General features: G+C 32.7%; 1 protein-coding gene across 1 annotated transcript in view; it reads right to left on the bottom strand.

The window, feature by feature from the left end:
- The window catches only part of LOC129809630 (alpha-2C adrenergic receptor-like), a 97,365-nt gene extending 92,864 nt beyond the window's left edge, over nt 1-4,501 (bottom strand). Inside the window, exon 1 of the mRNA XM_055859592.1 lies at nt 3,860-4,501. The gene's annotated coding sequence lies outside the window, so the exon portion shown is untranslated. The remainder of the gene's footprint in view (nt 1-3,859) is intronic.
- Between the last annotated feature and the right edge of the window lie 18,168 nt (nt 4,502-22,669).

Here is a 22,669-nt window from a genome sequence, read left to right as displayed (position 1 = left end):
CACAGGAGGGAATGTGTTGCGAATTTTAATCACCTCCGTAAAGCATGATAAGAGATATATACTATCAGGCACGCAATCGAGGGGCGATAAGATAGCATAAACACGCGCGATAAGGAGCTTATGAATGCGATTAGAGAGAATTTATTCAAATTGTTTCCAGCGATAATCATTGATAATGTTCTAGAGCATTCTACTTTCCATTCCAAGGGAAACACTTCAATATTTTTCCCTTTGAATTCAATTTCTGTTGGAGAGAATTTAGAAAGAATTTTCCTAAAAAGTTCCTCTCTAAAGCGTGCAGCACAAGCTTTGGAAAAGACGGTAAGATGTCCGTATGAAATGTTTTTCTTTGATGAATACACGAAAAGAAAATACATGAATAATAGGAAAAATTTAATTAATTCATAATACACGATGAAAAGTACATCCATTGAGATTTAACTATTCAGAAACATTACAATGGTACTTTATGCAATTTTACTTTACCAACACCGAACGGTTTTTTCCGCCTTTCTTGTTTGAAAAGTAAAAAAAAAAAACGAAACATTATTTTATTATTTAAAGCTTTTCTTACAAGTAGAATTATGTTACACTTGCAGTTTATTATCAATTGTTATAAAAAGAATTTTCAGATTTCAGCGTTAATTTTTTTTATTATCCTTGTAAGTCCGCCAAAAGCATTACACATTCCATTTTAAATTACGCAATAAAATGCATCTTCTGGGGAACCATAAAATGGCATGACAAACCCTCAGGAAAATTATAATATAATGCAGAAACGCAGCAATTTGGTCATTATACATTCATAGAATAGCGAGTTGTAGCAAAATGAGAAATTGCTTTTAAAAATATCAACTTGTTAACCGCCAATCTATTGATGAATTTTCATATTTGCACGCAAAAGCGATATTGCACAGTCATGGCACCAATTTATTCCCACAATATTATGCAAAAGTATTTTGCCGGCTTTCCTTCCATGAATATTGTCAGTTGGAAAAGGAGTAGAAGTTTCCTCACCACAAAATTTTGTCTTACGATATTGGAAATATTTGGAACACATTTCGCCACAATTTCTTTTTCTTGAATGACTTTTTTTTGTTTCTACTGTTTTTCTAACTAAAAGAAATTGAAAACACTTTCAGAAAAGTGCTTGTTCGCGACATCAGTTGTGTGATAAAAAAAAGTCAAATATGAAGCGCTGCTCACGAAGTTTTTTCTATCTTTATCCTTCTGTATCGGTAGCTTCCATCAGCGTTAACTGATGCTAATGTCCTTTAAAGAATTTTATTGAAGTAGAGTTATAAAATTTTAAATATTCCTTACATCCAAATATTCAAGATGAAGATATTGTAAGTACCTAAGCATTGGAAAAAATAAAAAATCAAATTTAACCTTTTGCAAAGGATAGATCAAATTAACATGTTCTATTATGCTGAATGTGCATTCAGAGTTCGGAATTTGATCCATCCTTTGCAAAAGGATCAAATTTCAAGTGCCAAGTAATTAAAAATGAAAAATTTTCATTACTCTGAAAGATTTTTTTGAAAAATTTATTTATTTTTCCAGACGACGACGGCGCTTAATATAAATGAGTTACAAAGCGTCCCATAATTTCCGAAATCCTCGAACATGTGACTTAAATCATATAGCTCGAAAATACTTTCACATCATTTACGTTTACCGCTTCACGACAAATTTGAAACGATTCATAAATCCCCAAAAATAACCAGATTATAATGAAATTGCTTTTTTGTGACAAAAACCACTTATCGGTTTATAACCAGTTTATTATTATCAATGAATAGCTAATTATTATTATTATTAATCGTACCAATGTGTTGTATTATAAGGTAATCATTTTTATAATGTCAATTCTCGTATTGGAAGAATCTGCGAAGTCATTGTAAACCGCCCAGGAGTCCCTTCCCATGGTATGGATTGTAGATACTTCTTCCATATTCCCGGAGTTGATGGGCAAAGGCGGTGCAACACATTACGTTATTAACATGTGAAATTTGTCTAAATAAGACATTCAAATCTTTGCACCAGGCGGGACTAGAACTCACAATAACTGTGAGTCAAGCCGGGGATAGATCCGCCCACGGGCCAACGATCTTGCCTATTGCGCCACTGAGATCCCCCATAGCCAGTTGGAACCAGTTCATACTTCTTAGCAATTCCAAGATCTTTCAACGAGCCCAAAACATTACCCCATCCGGTTGAAAAACACATACAGTGCTGTCTCTCTATATATGCACGCTCTCTATATGCACAGCTTTTGTGTCGGTTGCATTCAAAATCAATTTGTTTACATTTTGATAAAGTAATAAAGACAATTATTTTCTTGGTAACTAATTTTTCTTGTTTTTAATTTTCTTAATTTTATTTTTTCTGTCTCATATTATATTTAAAATAACACGGGACATTCTAGAACAATAAAAAAATGATAATTTATTAAAAGAAAGAAAAAAACCGTTGGGAATTTCAAAAAAAGTTGTGCATATTCAGAGAGAGGACTGTCAAAAAAAGTACCCAAACTGTGCATATAGCGAGACAGCACTGTACATAAAACCTTTGACCTTGAAAAACCGTTTTTAGGGATAATTTAAAGGTATTTTAGAGGACTAAATGTCGGCCCAGATAACCTCTAAAACATATCTAAAAATGAAAAAATCGTATGGTGCATTTTCGAGCAATCCCAAAGAAAACTTGGTTTTGGAGAAAACTGGGATAGTATGGGTAGGCAATTGGAGAACATATTAATGGCCCTTAGATCGACTTATGGTGGGTCCCCGAAGATTACAAGTCCTTATCTCTAACCGTTTAGCTGGCGGCAGACGGACGGACAAACAGATACACGTACAAGCAGCGTGACGTCATTTTTCATAAATCGCTTGAAACGCGTAGTTATGTTGAGAAAAGTGATTCCCGAGCGGAAAAAAGTGGAAACTTGGGGGGGGGACGAAAATTTCTTTGATTATTATATATACTGCTCTTTCTGTGGAGTTTGGGAAGATAATGCAGATGTATTATGTAGTTGCAGCTCTTCCGGTGTTCGCCAGAGAATTCGATTCTTTTCAAAAAAAAGACTTCAATTTTTACCATTAAAATTGTGGTAAAAATTCGAAGTCTTTCTTTTTAAACAGAAACGAATTCTCTGGCGAACACCGGAAGAGCTGCAACTACATAGAACTGGCCAGATACACATTGGAAAGAGATGTATTATGGGCCCAAAAATTAAATTTTGTAAATGTACAAAACTTTGAGGACCAATGGGTCATCAAACTATAAGAAAATAATATCCTATTCACACTTCATAAGTCAAAAATTAAATTTGGTTTCATGACCTCTACACACTACAGAAATTTAACAATTAATATTCAACGGGAAATCTCTGTAAAAGGTCCATAAAGAACAAGAACAAAATCTAATTAATTACATGATAACGAAACATCTGCAAAATTGGACATTACTTTCGTAAGCAGGATGCTTATCCCTTAAGTAAAAAAAAAATTAACATTACACTATGAAAAATTGCTCTTTTGTGATTTATTTTGCTTTAAAAGCTTTGAAAGAATCGATTCAATTTGAACATTTTCGGGTAAAGTCCCTGAAATTTTGATTGGATGAGAGTAATCTTCGTCAATACATCTAAGAGATTTCTTCAAATAAATTCCCCAAATCTGTTGAGAAAATTCTCAAAGGTTATAGGTATTTATGTAGGGGAAAAAACTGGTGATACTGATGGAAAAGTGGGAGGGAAATTTGTGTATATTGAAAAGGAATTTCTCAGAAAGAGAAATAGAATGTTTCAATTGTTGATGGAGTGAATTTGCCAATAGTCACCATATCAATTTACCTTAAAACATTATCCACGAATTTAAATGATCTCACTTTATACACAATTTAACTTAATCCATTCCATTCACCGTCACATTGTTCTTTGCTGAAGTTCTTACTACAATACATTTTCAAGTTCTGGTGCAAAATTTTAAGGTAAACAGTTCATTTGTATGGAGAAGTGTTTCTGATGGTAGTCTTAAGACCTACCGACGCGTTTTCTTTACTTTTTCCACTATTTGGCTGGACTTTAATTAAGAAAGTCACACTAATGGGTATTTACCTTGAAACTTTACTCATTCAATTAACATTAAACCACGAGTTTTATGGGAATATCTCTTGCTACTGTGCCTTACGGCTTTAGAGCACCAGAAGAGACTGAACTTAGAAGCTCCACAGAATACTCCACCGAAGCTCTCCTGGGCTGAGGATATCGCCCAATATGGACGATAAAAATGGTGGAATGACTCAATGGTGGTATGTCCTATATATCACACAATTGTTAGTAAATACAGCATGTATATTATTAGATATTGAGTGGCTTGAATAGTGGTAATGGCATTATTTACGGAGTGCACGGCACAAACTGAAGACTGGTTTGATTTACAGCAAAGTGTTCTGCCCACAACATGGTGTTTGCACATGAAATCTGTCTCACACTGTTTCTGCTGGCTGACCTGAAAACCGAAAAGTATTAAGTGTAAATTTATATGACGGAACATACGTGAATAGAAAATGTATGAGAATATGTTGTAGATTTACAGTGAGACCAACAATCAATTTGCATAAACTGACAGTTTGTAGTTGGGTGGTGTACAACCACCTACCATCCATGTGATCCACGCATTATCATATTAATAATAACACCGTGATTTTGCTATCGGAACAACTTATCATTATTAATTTTCTAACTCATGCAATTTGAGCCTCATATGGCGTTGAAATTTATATATTGCGACTCTACATTCAATATTTCACATATTTCAATGCACCACCCCTCTCGTTCATCCCCATCTTCTATGGGTGAGAGAACACAACTATTCTATGCTATAAACTTCTTGAGAATATGTGAGAGTTCTTAAAGAAGAGGTTCATGAAATATTTTATAAAAGTACTCTCAAAGACACTGTCAAATAAATTTTACACAACTTCCTGCAGTATTTCTCTAACAAAGAAGAAGGCAATTGATTTTACTCGATTTTACAGTTCTTCCGTTTGCCAATTGTTATAAACAATCTCGTCGATTGCATCACCGAGTATTGTATAAACGTTTTAGTAATTTTTCTTAAAATTAATGACACATGTTGAAAACAGCTCATCGAAGAAGAGGTTTTTAAGGACATTTTTGTGATTTATTGGCACTATTCTCTGACTTTTTCCTGTTTGAACTCTACAAAATAGTGTATAACAACCATTGGTTATATACATTCTATTTAAGATAAAAATAGAACTAGGGGAAATGCTTGTAAAACGGAGTGCATATAAGCACCATTCCACAATGTCCTAAGTTTGAAGTGCAATATCTTTTCAATACAAATTCAAATTTCTTGTTACTCCCTTTTCAGAAGTGTTGTTTGGAATCTTCACAAGCAATTTAGTCTTTGTTTTTTTCTAAAATTATCTTGATACTTTAAAATTGAATAGGCATAAATTTGACTGTAATATTGGACACTTTGATGGTAATTTTGGACATCTAACCTCCCTCAATACGATGCCTATTGATGTTCATTTCAAGAATTAACTTACCAAGTTTCCCTTTCTGTTTAAAAGAAGAAACCGTAGGATTTTAAAAAGAGCCCGGGAACTTTTCATATAATTCTTTAAAGTCAGTTGACTTCAGTATTTCAGTATTACCCTGCTTCTCCGGGATACTCTTAAGGCTTTTTGCTCTGTATCTCGTTCCTGAAGCATATAAACAACCTAGTCATCATAAAAATTAAAAATTTACAAAATTTCAAGAAAAAAAAACATGTCCAAAATAACAAGAATCACCTCATTCACTGTTGCACCTAGAGAGCGTGTTTCATATCCGAATGGTATCATATTTGAGTTCGTAGGAAAGATCTTGGAATTTCTGGTTCCAATAGGTTCTGAAGAAGCGATTCATAACCGATAACTAATTTTTATTTAAAATTCAATCATGTTGGCAGAAGCGTGCTAAGGAAGGCCGAGCTTAGTCTATCGGCTAAATTATCAGTTTTTAAACTTATGTTGTGTTGTGTTGTGATTTATAAATCGATTCAAATCAGTTATGAACAGGTTATGAACCAATAAGTAATTTTTGTCCGAAAATCAATTTTATTACTCTCAAAACTATTTAATGGGATCTTTTGAGTAATTTATGAAACAGATAAAATCGGTTGAGAAGCCATAAACGGTAAATGATACAAAGATATTTTTAAGAAAGGCAGAGTTAGAGCACTCCATAAAGCCTCGGACGCTTTGTTTATCCCAAATTCGATTATATTACTCCTAAGTTATGTTGAGAAATGTTTTGAGTGATTTCATTAATCGGTTAAAATTGGTTGGGAACAGATAAAAATTATACCAAAGTACTTTTGAGGTATACCATCCACATCACGAGTTCGAGGACTTCGCAAAGCCTAGGACGCCTAGGACGTGTTGTCACCCTCTTTTTTTCACAAATAAAAAATCTCTTAGCAGGTGAGTATGCCTAATTGGCCGAAGAATTTAAATAAAAAATTAAAATATGATCTGTTGCAGTTTCGTACAAAAATCTAGAATTATTTATATAATTTCCGGACACAATTTGGCTATGTAAAATGAGATAGTGGTTAACTTAGTCAATACTATAAATGAGCAAAATTTCAATATAGTTAGGATACGTTATGTTTTGATAAATTGCATTCTCAAACTCAATTTTTTATCCTGCAAAGATAACTTTACAAGAAGATTCCTAAATAAATTGTGTGAAACATGATAGCTGATTTAGCTCTTTAAAACTTAGAACAGAATAAAATATCTGCTCATCCAATTATGATGACAAAGTTTTATAGCGTTTGTTTCTTTTTTTTCTGATCTTATTCTTAACTTTAGAACTGTTTTTCGCAAAACACTTTGAGTTTTCAAAAAACATTAGAGTTTTTCTTGTATTTTAAAAGTTCTTCCTCTGGATGGAAAATGAAATATCGCATAATGCAATTGTAAGCAATGAACTGGGATGGTCTTAAACAGAAAGGAAGCATTAAATAGAATGTCAGTGAAAAATGCTGTCTTAAGAGCATGTCTAGGGGAAGTATGATATTGAAGAGAAAAATGCGGAAACTTTCTCTAATAATTTAAAATGGTTCAAGAAAATAAATTTAGCTGAAAAAGTTGTTCTACCATGCCGTCGACCCTGTGCCTGGAAATTTCACTCTCAACCATCACACTTTATTAGTTTTCTAGCATGTGCCTCTTTTTCTCCTAGATGTACGCGAAGTTTATGGTATGAATTGAATTATCTGAGAGTGTGGAAGGTGACAAACTGCATTTGCCAGTGTGAAATGTGTAAATTCACTGTCTCAAGACACTTAATTTAACTTTTGTTACATGAAGAAAATGGCTTTGATACTTTCACATGCGAGAGATAAATTCGGCAAATTGAGAAAAGTTGCTTCTCATACCATTTTCTTCTCAAAGTACCACCAAGATTGGAACCCCCATGATGGTGAGGAAAAGGGAGCAAATTGGATAACTTATATTTAACACTTTAGGACGCAAAGTTGCCTTCTTGAGTGAGTGAGAAAGAAAAAGCACTTCATTGAATTATTACATGTGAATGACGGTGAATGAGTAAAAGATTGTCTTACGTTACTTCAAACTAAGGATTTTATATCCATAAATTCAAGCTGAGCATTTTTCCACGCCAGTGAAACAATAATTTTACATCGTCATGATGTGGTTTGAGGAGAAATAGTACATGTATTTGAAATTCCATATTAATATTTGCACAAAATTTAATTGTGACGTACCAAAAATATATTTACTCAACACGAAATAATTGAATAAATTCTAGTTGTTCAGCATGACACAACGATAAGTTGAGATGATGAAGGTTAAAGCAATTTTGTAGCAGACCCTATGTAAATTTTCTAAGTATGTTGACTTTTCAGAAGTTTGGCACAAGAATTTGTTGCGATTGTTGAAAAACATTCATTCAAAATGAGACTTAAAAGATTTTAAGAACAAAGGATTTGAAAGTCTTCATAAAATTCTCAAACCTAAGAGTTTTTCCGATCTAATAAGTTACATAAAATAAAAAAATTAATGTTAAAATGATAAGATATTTTAATTGATCGTAACCCATTCCTTACCATGGTATAATACATCATACGCAATGGTGATTTTTATTTATTCTTGAGTAATTGATATTCTAATTGCTGTCGGGAATGGATTTTTAGTTACTTTGGTGCTTCAGTTACATGGAAAATTAGCACTACAGAGATTATAAATACATTTTGTTGTCCTTTTCTCACTTCGCGGAAAGTCATGCAAAATGTTTGTCCAAAATTTTCGGACGGAAAATTTGACATCCTGTCGAATTTGTTAAAATTAACCTCCAGCATCTTTTCTGATTTGAATTCTGGTTGCCAATTTGTTTTCTTGGATAGTTACTCTATTTGAATGAATTTTGTAATGAATTAATGTACAGAAATAAAATTCAGTGATCGTTGAGTCGCGTGTTTGACAACAGCTCCCCGCACTCCCATAATAGGTAAAAATTTCTTCCTTAGGAAAAAAATCATCTATTAATCTTTTCAAAATATGAACATTCTATCTCAAGTATTTCAAGTAAATTGACTGAATGGGTTAATGCCGATTTATGAGAGGGGTCCTCAAATAATTTCAGATTGACTTTATAAGAATTAGTTCTACGACAAAAATTACATTCCTAGTACATCTTTCTCTTTACAATTTTAATTCAGTAATTAATCCCTCCAAAACGTCTTTTACTAAGTTTTCTTTCTTCTTCTTTTTAGTTCTTACGTTTTATCTAATTGAATCAAACCATTCTAGAATATTAAACTTTTTTAATTTTGATTAAAAACGATGACAAAGATGACAAATAGGTAAGCGTTTCAAGTTTTTCTCTATTTATGTTTATCAGTTCATAACCGATCTGAACTAGTTTACGAATTAGAAATTGCTTTAATAATGAAAGTTTGATACGTCGAACATGAACCTCATTAAAATTTCTTATTGCTTCATTACCAATCCGTGACACATTGGAAATAATTTCAACTTTTCCAGATTAATTAAGGGGTTACTCAAATTTGGAATACCGACACATTTTTTCGTTCGAATTTATAGAATCCACGGAATCACTCGTAAGATTCTAATAGAATCTGAAATGATATTCCTTCAAGAATCACTGGAATCAAAGCCAAAGGGAATTACATATTCATTCTTAATCAATATTCCGCGATGGATAATGATATGATAAGCCATAGTACATTACAGATTTCTATGGATTTTTTTTTAAATTATCCAATTCCACATTTTGAACTATAAAACAATTGTGAAATGTCTCATTCGAAAAGAAATACGATATCTCCCGTGGCGGATACAAGGTAAAAGACCCAGTCAGAAAATACGAATATTGCGAAAATCGAGTGGAAATTCTGATAAAAAAGTTTTTTTTTACATGTTTAAAATCAAAGATTTAATTAAGGCTGTTCCTTGAAGAAAATGGCGAAAAATTTTGATCAACTATGAACCGATAATGTTGTTTCTAGAGTTTCAATAACTTTCTTTCAAAAATTCAATTCTAACCCCATTTTGATTATTTTGAGGCCTGACGTGGAAAGCTTTCTAGCTAGATATTTCCTAAACCTGTTCCATAGCGACATTGTAGGTAGATCTTCCTATTGTTCAAGAATTATCTTGATAGACATCGGGGATTGACAGAATCACAGAATGGAATAATTAAGAATCACAGAATACCGAATTGAATTTATTAAGAGAATCACACATTTGGAGTCATTAGAATCACATTTGAATCCCATGGAATAAACGGAATATGGACACAAATTTTCGATTTTGAGTAACCCCTTGAGATTAATCAGGTTTTCAACGAACGCAAACTTGACTTCATCGGTTGAGAAAATCGCTCTCTAGAGAATTTTTAAACTTAAACCTTGTAAAACCTTTACTTGAAATGATTCTACTATATTTTCAATTTTATTTCTACTTTATTAGGGATTATCTCTACAATTCGAACAATAAATATTATTACATAATACTGTAAGTATTATACCATATCAAGAAAAATGTTTGTTTTCTAATAACATATCGCCAATTAATCATAACGAAATAGGATATAATCTGCATGATCAACTCAATTACTTTGAAAAGTCAACTTTCCAGATACAGTAGACTCTCTCTCAATCGGGCATTTGGGGCAAAATGTCATCCGGTTTATCGATAGATTTGGGCGTCAAAGCCTTTGTAAATTCCACAAAAAGCGCTCAATTATAAAGAATCACGAAAAAATAGGAAGAACAAAAGCCAATTTGAGCGAATTTGCTTCATAATTAAACGTGAAAATTGTCAACAAAATTTTTCACCAGATTGAAAAAGATCCGATTTAGTGAGAGTTTACTGTATTCCAGATTTGAAAGAATTTTTTTAACGCGAGAAACACTTGCCGTAATTTTCCAAAGATGATACACTCATAAATTTTAGTTGTATTGGTTTATTTGATTACAACCTGAAATTTGATAATCTTTCACCAAACCTTCAATAACATTGCATTTTGTTTAACTTTAAAGAATTTACCAACATCTTATAGCAAATTCACTGCGAAATATTATTATACAGACTTTCGTGGTGTAAATAAAAATCCTCTGAATGAGAAATACTAGTTTAATTTTACACATCCAGAATTATATTTTTAGTTTGAAAATTTAGGATAATGCTATGTCATAATTTGCTGATATCTCACTTAAATTTATGGTATATTTGGCAAAGTGTTACCGCATAAAGTTATATGTTCCCAGATACTTATCCCAAAAACTAACTTATGAATTACTCATGCTCTCTCCATGCAATTCATTGCGAATACTATGGATATAAATTGTTAATTTACAGTTGCATAATCTCAAACTAAGACATTATGTATATACGACATATTTTATGTAATACATTACAAAGTGTAGATTATAGGGTTTGTTAAAATTATTCCTTAATAATTAATACATCCTTGATCAATCAATTTATCTTAAAGTGTGTATAGGGGGAGGTAGGGCTATTTTGAGCTATGGAGCTACATTGAAATACGATTTTTTTCGCATGGGCTAATGTAATTTAGATGGACAAAACAATTTTGGATATAAATCAAATTAGGTAGGGTTCAATTTCCCTTAGAAGAATGCGAAGAAATCACATATCAATGGAGCACCACTGCTCAAAGTAGCCCCACCTCTATTACGAGTATATAGCTATTACACAATTCTGAACAATGCAAATTAGAATCAGAAAATTGGTCTGGTTCTACAATTTTTCTTTATTCTGTCGATCATTCGATCCGGAGTGAAATCTTTGTCAGGAACTTGGTGGGGAAAAGTTCACAAAGCGAAAATTATTTCTATGATTTATTTTTTTAAATTTAAAACTAAGTTGATGAGGTACGGTCCAATATGGTATATAACAAGTGGTGAACGGAAAAGACCTGTCTTGTCTCTTGCAATTTTTATTTTAAACGACGTTTCGGGAATCTATGTCCCCTTCATCAGGTATAAAATAATGGGGAAGAAACACGTAAGCTTTAAGTTAGTACACTGCTTACACTGGGATCTATGGACAAGACAGGGTCGGGAACTCATCTCCATGCAATAGATAGACACAGAAAGCCATAGATCCCAGTGTAAGCAGTGTACGAACTTAAACCTTACGTGTTTCTTCCCCATTATTTTATACCTAATGAAGGGGACATAGATTCCCGAAACGTCGTTCAAAATAAAAATTGCAAGAGACAAGACAGGTCTTTTCCGTTCACCACTTGTTTAAAACTAACTAAGTTTAGTTAGTTTGTCTTGGGTTATTGGCTATATTTAAATATACATTACATTTCCCATATATTAGTTTATTATCCCAAAATTTCATATTTTCAAAGGTCAGGTCTGGTGCCAATACGTATCGATATATCTGTATTAGAAAATAATCATTTTTACAATGTTATATCCCGTGTTGGAAGAATCTGCTAAGCCGGTCTAGGCCGCACAAGAGAGCTATCTTCAAGCTAAGATTATAGATGCTGATGAGTATAAGATATTTAAGATTTGCAACCCCTTTAACTTTGAGAATAATTAACTTTCAGGTATAATATTCACAGAAAAGGTAGAGAGTGTCAAGGGGTACCAGAAAAGCGAAAAAACGAATGTCAAGACTTATTCGACTTATATTCTGACAAGTCGAATACCCTCTTTGGTGTCGATTTCAAAAGTCAAACACCATTGCAGAAACAAATGTTTCTGCAATGGGCTTTGACTTCTATTGTATGCAACATAGTAAAAAGAGAAAAAAAATTATAATTTGAATGCATTAACTTAAAAAATTCTAGCACCAGATAAGTAGGCACTCGCTCAATTGGCTGTTTTTCAATCGGGCACAAAATTTTGTTGAAAATTTTCACATTCAATTTTAAAGCAAATTTGTTCAAATATCGCTGTAGTTCCCCTTGTTTTATCGCGATTCTTTATATTTGAGCACTTTTTGTGGAATGTACAATGATTTTGAAGCCCAAATCTCTCGATAATTTAGATGACATTTTGCCCCATATGCCCGATTGAGCGAGAGTCTACTGTAGAAGTAACAGTCCCGTTAAAAGTTCTTTATACAGTACGAAAACCGAAAAAAATTAAACCCCTAAAAATTTTAAACATCGTCAAAAATATGTAAAACTTAAGATTTAAACAACTTTTGTTAAGAACCTGAAATAATTTTTAACAAGTGAAATAGTAACTAAAACAATTAATAACTTAAAATATTGCAGATAATACTCAAATGCGTTGACTCTATTGGAGTCGTACTGTATATATTTATATTTTTACATTTTGCTATAAACAACAAATGAAGCTAAAGAAAAATTCTTGTAGTTATTCCCCAAACACTCCCGGTTCAATATTAATTCCTTCCTAAATTAATTGTGCGTGAGAAATGCGAACAGAAGAAGCGAGATAATAGATTAACTTGAGCTTTACGTGACACTTTGGGATCCCTTTCACATCGTGCTTTCCCTCAATTTCCCGTAAATATTTGAGAAATGTGTCCAATTTTCGTGCAACATTGCGGTCAATTTGCGCCAAATGGACAAAATGGCTATCATTTCACGGATGGAATTTGGCATTATTCCCACAGAGCTCCATTCCCATTATTTTCCACTTCTCTATTCCATGAATGAATTGACCACCTGAACAACAGGTGACTCCATACAATCCCTTGCCACCAACATCAGAATTTATATATGGTACTCCAGGCCCCCTAGTCAGACCATCTAAATCAATTGATGGAGGTAAAAGAAAATCCTGAGTCAATTAACTCACACCATTTGTTCCATACAGTTGTAGTGCAAATGAAATGTTTACCATTAAAATATGCTCATTGAACCTCACGAGAATTTCCACAAATAAATTGACTCTATAAATGCTCTTCAGTTACATATATGTATGTATTTATGAGAGTGTAGTGTTGTTTGTGATAATAATATTTGATGAAAAATAATAATTTGGATATTCATGAACTGATGCTGCAGTTTTGTTTGTATTTCATTTAGAATTGCACTAAATGGAAAATCTCTGCTTTTTATTCATTAACTAACCAAAATACATTCACTCATTTACCACACTGCAAATTAAAAACTGCACCGTTGTACCACATATATTTCCACATACTTTTCGGAAAATGCGTTGTCATGAAAACGCATCAAAAGCATGAAAATATCTTGACAGTAATTTATTGTAACGCAATTAGCTTGTGTATTTATGAGGCTCTCTCTGCACCAATTCAACCCCAATGAGTGGGTATTAAAGTGCAATTATTTTTTTTTACATTTCATCGACAAATGCAAACATTTCATAGTTTTTAACAGAGAAACAAATTCATCAAATTTAATGCAATGCTGTTTCCACTATAAAGTATAATTCAAATAGAAGTTTTTATTGTAACTTTTGCTGATATAAATCATTCTTAATATCTTCGCAGATAATTTATTTGTGCTGTTTTTGAGCGTCTGGGAGTCAAATTGAAACACAAATAACAAAATAATTTAATATCAACTAATTATAATTTAATGCACCCATGGTGATAAGAATTATTTATTTAGTAAATAATTTCGAATATCTTCATATGTTCTCATTATTAAAACGTGTCGCAGTTGAGCTTTAAGATAGGAAAGAGATGGGGTGCAATCTTCCACGAGCAGGTCAAATAGCTCAACTATAAAATGGGATACCAAATTTCTGAGATAACTCAATAAAGTGTTTTTTTTTTTTTAATTGCATAGACATAATATCAGTCATATATCAGGTGAATTACCGATTTATAAGCGCCTCAAAAATAGTACAAATGGGTAATGGTTCCAAGACCTTTGCAGCAAACCCAAACTTAAGCATGAAAGACAATTCTGAAAGAAATGATCCAATGGTATTCAAACATTATCTTCAGATGCATTGACCATTATTATGTTTACAGTCAATTGAAAAAACTCTAGGGGAAACTGGGGCACCACCAAACACGGGGTACCACCAAACACTGCGATTTTTTATTCGGATATTGGATATCATAGGATAAGACCGATAGGAATTTATAGGCACTATAGGGATGCTTGTCCACTGAAGGAATGGTCGAGATAGTCCAAGTAGTTTAGAAATAAAAATTAGTGTTTGGTGGTACCCTGTGTTTGGTGGTGCCCCAGTTTCCCCTATAGTAGATAATTTACTGATCTGCAATAAATGATCTTTACCAATAAACAGTAGTTGTGATTATGAAAAAATCCCATCTAGCACAATGAATTATCCAAGGAAGATGAATTTTCATTGAATCCATTAATAATGGTAACACGAAACTGGGCGAAAATAATGTGATTTACGATGACGGGTCGTGTTGCAATAATTCTTGGGGAGATTTTCCCACTATGTCTGGTCTTAAGAGAGACTTCCTCAGATGCACCAATTACATACAGCTTCTCAAGCAATGGCCTTTTGCTCCTTCTTGTTCCACAATCGATTTCTTGCAAAACCACCGCATCTTGGAGTCATAAAAGCTCCTTCTTCATAATCTATAAATTTCACTAACACGAATCTCCCAGGCATAAAAGATTTTGTGCATGTGCATAAAACCTTTACCGGGAGAATTTTCATGCTTGAACATCCTCTTAGCATAATCTTCTCTATGATACATCCTTAGAAATCACAAGAAGCTTCCTTCCGAATTTTCCTAACTTTTAGCTGAGATTCTTCATAATCTCAGCCTTTGTGGTCCGAGGTGAAATCCGATCCCGTCAGATTGGGCCCAAATTTTGGATCTACACGTTTTGACACTCACGAATATCTTGTGCCCTAAAAATCAATCTTCATGGACGTCCCGTCCCGTTCTGTCCAACTTATAATCACTTCTGGAGAGAGAACGAAGAAGCAATTTTCTGCAAAAGTTAAACATAGACGGGTGGCTAGAAGTAGATTATGTCAGATCTATCACCCCATCATACTTCGGCCATTTTGGAACTCTCCCAAAATTTGTTTTCCCAATAACTCAGCCACTATCGCACAAATCGGTCACAAATTTAATATGTTACAGCGGGGTCTAAGAGCTTTCGATTAAAAAAAAAGTCCTCTTGATTTCCCTAACTCGAGCTAAAAGTGATCAAAAATTGAATTTTAAAATGGCCACATTTGCAATTCTGAATTGTCAGAATTTGATCATGTTTGATAATTTGCAGAGATCTCATAAAATGTTACAATTTCAATGAGCACCCCAACTTCATACGATTTATCTGAAGGTCTTATTAATCGAAAAATAGATAAAGAATGTGTTTGATGTTGATTTCCGTTTGCAATACAATATTTCTTCGGCAAATGTTACTTTAATGAGTAAATGGCACAGTTGAATAAATTCTTCAGATGGAGCGCGTAGAGATATGATACCAGGAGGTAATACGAAAAATAAAACCAGTGATAATCCCAGATAAGCTTATTGCAGCTGAGATTCTTTACAGGAGACCTCTGAGTGCATGCAACTCGGAAGGTGTGAAAATTCGGTTTTGAGGGTAAAGAATCACGTCTAGAAAATAATTCTAGGGGGCAGAAATGGATAAAATTAACTTGACGTGATTCTTTACCTTCAAAACTCAACTGAAAATCGAATTATCACGCCTTCCGAGTTGCAAGCTCCAAGCACTTCGAGGTCCCCTGTAAAGAATCTCAGCTGCCATAACCCTATCTGGGCTTATAACCAGTTTTCATCTTACGTTTTACCTCCTAGCATCATCGTCTCTACGATCTCCGCCTGAAGAATTTACCCGCTTCTGAGATTTACTCATAAAAAATAACATTTCCTGAAGAAAGATATGGTATTGCAAACGGAAATCAACAGGTACAGATATTTGATAAGGTGCCACATGTCAGTGTCAGACTTTTCACTTTTCTTACATTGCATTGTACAATTAAGAATATGCGATATGGAGCATCCTTATTAAAAAAAAAGAGATTGTTGTGACAAATTTAATAAAGTATCTAATTCAATTAATGCGAAAACAAATACCGATTAATTAATTCGATGAGTAAAGTGACCTTTTAAGTCAATTAGAGCAGGGTATATAATTTTCTTTAAATTCCATCCATATCAGATGTGCAGAATGCTCAAACTTGTGACTTTGATGTTATTTCCAAAATATTATTAGCATTTCAAATATTTCGATTAGAAAAAGGTGTAAAATTGAAAATAAAAACATGTCGACAATAAGATTGCTCCCAAAAAAATGTTTGAAAATCAAAAACTAATGGCCTCAATTCTTAGAGCAAGATCAAGAAAATTTGAAGATTTTGGTATTCTGGAAATCAAAAATCAAGTTCAGGATGTTAATCTGTCAAATGTCTTGGAATCTTGAAATCCATGGTCTAAGAATTCAGGCCAATATTTTAAAAAATAAAAAAAGAAATATTTTTTTTTATTTTTACTTAATTGTAGATTACTTTTAAGCAAACTTGGTTTTTATTTATTCAAGTTTTAAATAGTAATATTTCGCAGCTTCTCCTTGATTCCTCTCGTCAAAGTCTTCACAAGATCCTCATCGCGGACTTTGACAATTTAAATTGAAGTCTTCGATGTTCTAGACAGGTTTAACCTTCTATACTTTCGAGTTCTTTTGATAATAGCACAATATCTCTCAAGTTATTATAAATGCACTAAAGCTACAGTCGGGAACCCGTTTAAGGCACTACCTTTAAGTATTCCCAAAAACTCTTTAAAATGTGTTTTTCAATACCATTACAGGTTCTCGCATATTTAGAAGAGGTTTAGAGGATAAAATCATACATCCTTTAGAAATACAACTGAAATTGGGTATTGAGAATGAAAACCGAATATATAACATCTTGATTTTCGTAAAACAAAAAACTTTAAATGTGTATAGGAAATTATTTAATGAGACCGCAATGAATGTACAGTAGAGTCTTCTAAATTCGAACTCTAGGGGGGTATTTTTGACATTTCTGACCTCCCAAATTCGAACGATTTTTTCAAAATCAACGAAATTTATGTGAGATTAAATTGTACTTTTAATCAAATTCCCGTACTTTCTTACAAGTCTTAATGATATCATACTTCCTTTTCATTTTATACGATCATAATGTATGTAAACATTCAGGAAGAAGCACATAAATATGATTTTCATTCATCCAGAATACGATTTTTTTTTAACATAACCCCACAATTGACATTTTGAATCCAAACGTTGTTCGAATTTGAGAGATTCAGATTTAAGAGACTCTACTGTATTTTGGCTTTCAAATCCTTAAAAGGCCCTGTAATAAGTTATATTACTTTTCTTACTTTATCAAAGATACTGACAAAATATTTAATTTTGTTTCACAGTGAAATTAGTCCTCGATGGCATGTAGAAAATGGATCTATGGGAGGGTTGAAGGTGGGAACTTTCAAGATGCAAGAGTGAAAACCAACAAGAAATTGATGATACATTTCTTTGTCTGTGGATTTTCAATATATATAGCATTTATTTCTTCAGAACAAAACCATATATAACTCATATGCCAACATTTGCGATATTCATCAAATTAATGTAACAGTATCAATAACTTTGAGAAATTGTTCTGAAGAAAATTATAACAATTTGCAAGAGTTGCCGTTGCTTACAAGTTTAAATTGCATTTTCACCAATAATTTTAACCGCCATAGAAGCACATTTACCCTAATAGTCAATTAAGTAATAATTTAATTGGAAACTACAATGACTAACAATTCCAATCTTCCAAGATGTTGTGCAAAACACATTTTGAATTTATATCAGCATTAATCTTACAAATTGAAGGAATTTGTATAGGAAATTAAGTGATTTGTGGGTGTTTGTAAATTTAAGACGAAAAAGTAAAATCTTGAAATCTTATTAGTAAAGCGCCGTTGGATGATATTGAGATAATTAATGAAGAAGTAGACAGCTGAACAAAATTCAATTGAAGCCATTATACAAATATTAATTCTCGTAAACACAAAATCATCCTCTAATTCGTTTGTGGTCATTAATCATTGCTGAGAGTCAGGCATTCATATACAGATACAAGGAAGCTTATAATCTGCGACCACCCACTTTTTGGGGTAATGTTTTTTTCTCTCTGTCACTTTCTTTGGCATCGCGAGCTTTTACTGAAGCTTTCAGCAATGGGTTGGGGACTGGAGAATGGAATTCTGAATTTCGACGGTGGATCGTTGATAAGCACAATTTCAAAGAAATTAATTTTCAAAAATGGCATCTTGGCATTTTCATCGTCCCCCCAGCGACAAAGCAGTAATTTAATAATGATTACACATCACAATGATGTTGATGCTGACGGTAATTGAATTTGATAGCAGCAGAGTCACATTTTGAGCATTTAGCCACTTGGTGGCATTTTCACAACAAGACCAAAACATTATAAAAGGGGTAGATCATGTTAATAGGTTGGAGAAAAATAAATTAATTATGCGGTAAATTCATCGATTAATTATCGTTTGGGGCCAATATAGTCATATTAAAAATTTTAATACCTTTCAAATAAATCTAATCTTAACTAAATCCGTGAAAATATTAATCCTCCAAACCGATTTAACTCTGACATAGGAAATTTAAAATTTGGGAACTTTTCGGTCATTGTGAAAAATGTCTTCCGAATCCGCCAATTTCAAATATGATCAGCTTTTAAATGTTGCCAACCTTGTAATATTGCAATATCAAATGCAAAAATTCTGTGTTATTAGAAGTTCATTTCATTGGGAAACTTGGAAAAATTGCAATATTTGAAGGTTGGAATTTTTGAAACGTGACTTTTCTCTTACGACAATTTGACAACTTTTAACGCAATTATTAATTACTAACTTCATTAATCTCGAATTTATACAAATAATGCGAAGACATTTGCGAGATATAGCATTTAAATCACTAAATGATATTGATTTTGGTGAAGATAAACGTAACATAAACATTTAAATTGATTATCCCCCTGAAATAATTCGCTTTTCTCTCTGAAAAATTGTATACATATTTGGGGGCACCCTTGCAGATGGTAGTTCTGAAACTTGAGTGTTTCTTCAAGGGGGAATTCTTTGGTGCTTTTTCGAGTGAGACATACTTGACAGGCCGACAAGTCAACTCCAATTATTGAAACGCACCAATTAGTTGCGTCTGGACGTCTGTAATTTATAGAATTTGCCACAGAACATGACACAAATTGTCTCTTTTCAGGCGCCTCTGCGTTTCTCTGCTACTTTACCCTCAACAGTAAATAATAAACTCAAATCAATTTATGATAGGCGAGATTCCTAGGTTAACAAAATCCGTAAGTTAAAAAATAAATCTTGCATTTGAGAGATATCGAGAAATCTTTTTTTATTGTTTAAATTTAAATTAAAGGAGTAAAAAAATATAATTCAACTAACTCTACCTCGATCCCACTGCTTGTTATATTGACAATCTTACAAATCTTAAGTTTTGTGAAAAATTTTATTTATCCAATTTTAGTTATATGTTTAATTTAAACATTGGCCTAAAACAAAAATTTTCGTCAACAAATAAATCAATTTTGGTAGGTCAAAAAAAAGAATATTTCTCAAATAGAGCATGAATTTAAAATGGGTATATTGATTTTATTCAGTTAAAGAATAAATTTTGACTAATTATTTTATTATAAATTTATGGGCCGGGCACACCTTGTACTTTCGTATTCCAAAATCGGTTAGAGATAGACTTACGCAAACAATTTGAGAAAGAAATGGTTGTGAATTTCGATTTCTTGACATTTTCTTAATCTAAAAGGGTGTGCCAGCCCATAAACAATTTTTTTGTAGAGATTTAAATTTCTTCGTGAGCAAAATATATTTTATATTAAAATAATAATTTGAATTCTAATGCCTCCGGCACACCTTTTAGATTAGGAAAATTTCACGAAGTCGAAATTCGGATCCCTTTCTTTCTCACATGTTTTGAATATGTCTATTTCATTCTCTCGTACTCTTCTTCTTCTCATAAACATCATTCCAAATTCAATTTAGCTCAATCGAATTTGGTATGCGAAAGAATGAGATAGTCATATGCAAAGCATGTGAGAAAGAAAGGGTTTCGAATTTCGATTTCATGAAATTTTCCTGATCTAAAAGGTGTGCCGGAGCCATAACTAAAATTAAATTTCAACTGACCATTTTGAATTTAATAACTGAATAGTTTGATTTTCATCCGGAACATTTTTTTTCATAAGTTAAAGTAAAATCCGTAAAATCTATTGTAGATACTGGGGGCCACAATGTAATTGCTCCAAAGCACTCAGCGAATTCAGATTTGAAATCAATTAATACCAGCAACTAAATTTTAAGCAGTTTTAAGACTAATATGTGCTTCAACGAGAGACGCAAATTAAGAATTAAGAAATTAAATTTACAAATGTCTGTATTTCTTTTTCAAATTAAATGTTTTAGTTCCAATTGATTTTAAATTAATTTTGAATTTACCTAATTATATTTAATTAAAAGGAAAACTTGAACGCATGACAATGATTTTTTCTCCATTTCGGGATCAAGACAAGAGATAAAGTATTGGACAATATTCCGGAAAACAAAAATATAGGTAAAAATAAAAATTGATAAGTAGTGAAAATAATAAGTAATATTTTTTTGCTGGTCAAAATGATGTCTTACAATATGTAAGTTTTTTCCTGACAACTTTGAATTATTTATAGACAAAATATATTAATTTTACAGACCAAAAATGTGTATCCCTTCAAACATTCTGTAAATCTGGGTCGTTTTGGCACCCTATTTCCTTGCTCAGTGTCGCTATCAGGAGAGCTCTAAAAAATGCTACAACAAAGTTTGATGCCTATTGGAAAACATAGAATATTTTAACGATTACTATAGATTAGAATATTAAAAAATGTAACCTATTGCTCCCTCAATCTTATAAGTATACAGTTTTGTACTAATTTTTCAGACTTAATCAATATCTTTCAACAGTAGGGATAGGGATGGAGTAGGGGTTTTCGTGGATAGCTACGAAGATGTTTTGGGTAAGTCGTTCTTTTATATTCGAATTTTCGCCTGTGTCTATTATGCATTGTTGCGTTGAATTTATGTGATTCACTGAATTTCAATTTATCTTCTTCGCATTTGAAATATGTTTCCGAAAGTGTTCATTACTTGCAGGTGTCAGAATTTTTATTTATGGTCCCTAGCATCTCTTCCCCAATGATTTATATTCATTTCGATGCTTGAGGAAAAAAGGACTCCTCGTCCTCGAATGCGGGAAATAGGACAATGCTTGACCAAGGCAAAGTGTTCAATAAATCATCAACATACTCTCGTGAATGTAACACTAGACGGGAGTTATGAGACTATTTCTTGGAGAGTAGGTGAGGAGAAAAAAAGCGCAACTCAAAATTTCCAGCAACAAGTCAAGAGCTAATTTAGGAAAAGCCAAAAGAAAAAAAAAAGAACTTTCACACCTCAAGTTCTGTGGCTTTTCTAGACTTTTTTCGTTACTGGTGTATTGATTTATGTGGCTGGGGATAAAAGAACAAGTTGTGGGTGATAATGGACGGTCTTGTAGCAAGTCTTCACGAGTGGTTCCAAAAGTCGACGGCCTGCAAAATTGTCTTATATAGGCATGTGGCATGACATGATGACTTGGGCCAAAAAAAAAGTTTAACTTTCTCCCTATTTCCGAAAGATTCCTTTTTTCATCGTAGCTCCCCCTTTTTTGCCAGAACATAGTCACTTTGAGAGTATATGCATGAAAATTGTATTAACAAGATATTCAAAAGTTTGTCTGTTTATTGAAAAACTCTGCCCCATGGAACATTCTTTAGCAAAGTCATTCCATTAAAATTTGAGTGTTTGGGGATTTTTTTTGTTTCAAAACTTGCTGAAAGTATTGTGAGTTTTTTTTTTGCTGTTTTCGTCGATTCCAAAATTTTCCAATATTTGTGTATATTTGAAGATATGGCTCACTTCTCCAGCAATAGAAGTATTAAAAGCTCTGTTGGCAATTTCACATGTCGCCAAAAGCAATCATCCATTACCCAAGCTTCGATAGATGAAATTTCTAAACATTTTCTATTTGTCTTTCACTCAA

Source organism: Phlebotomus papatasi, chromosome 1 (genome assembly GCF_024763615.1).
Source record: "Phlebotomus papatasi isolate M1 chromosome 1, Ppap_2.1, whole genome shotgun sequence".
In the NCBI taxonomy this organism is placed as follows: Eukaryota; Metazoa; Arthropoda; class Insecta; order Diptera; family Psychodidae; genus Phlebotomus; species Phlebotomus papatasi.
Note: the sequence above shows the minus strand (reverse complement) of the source record. Positions and strands in the feature narration are given on the sequence as shown.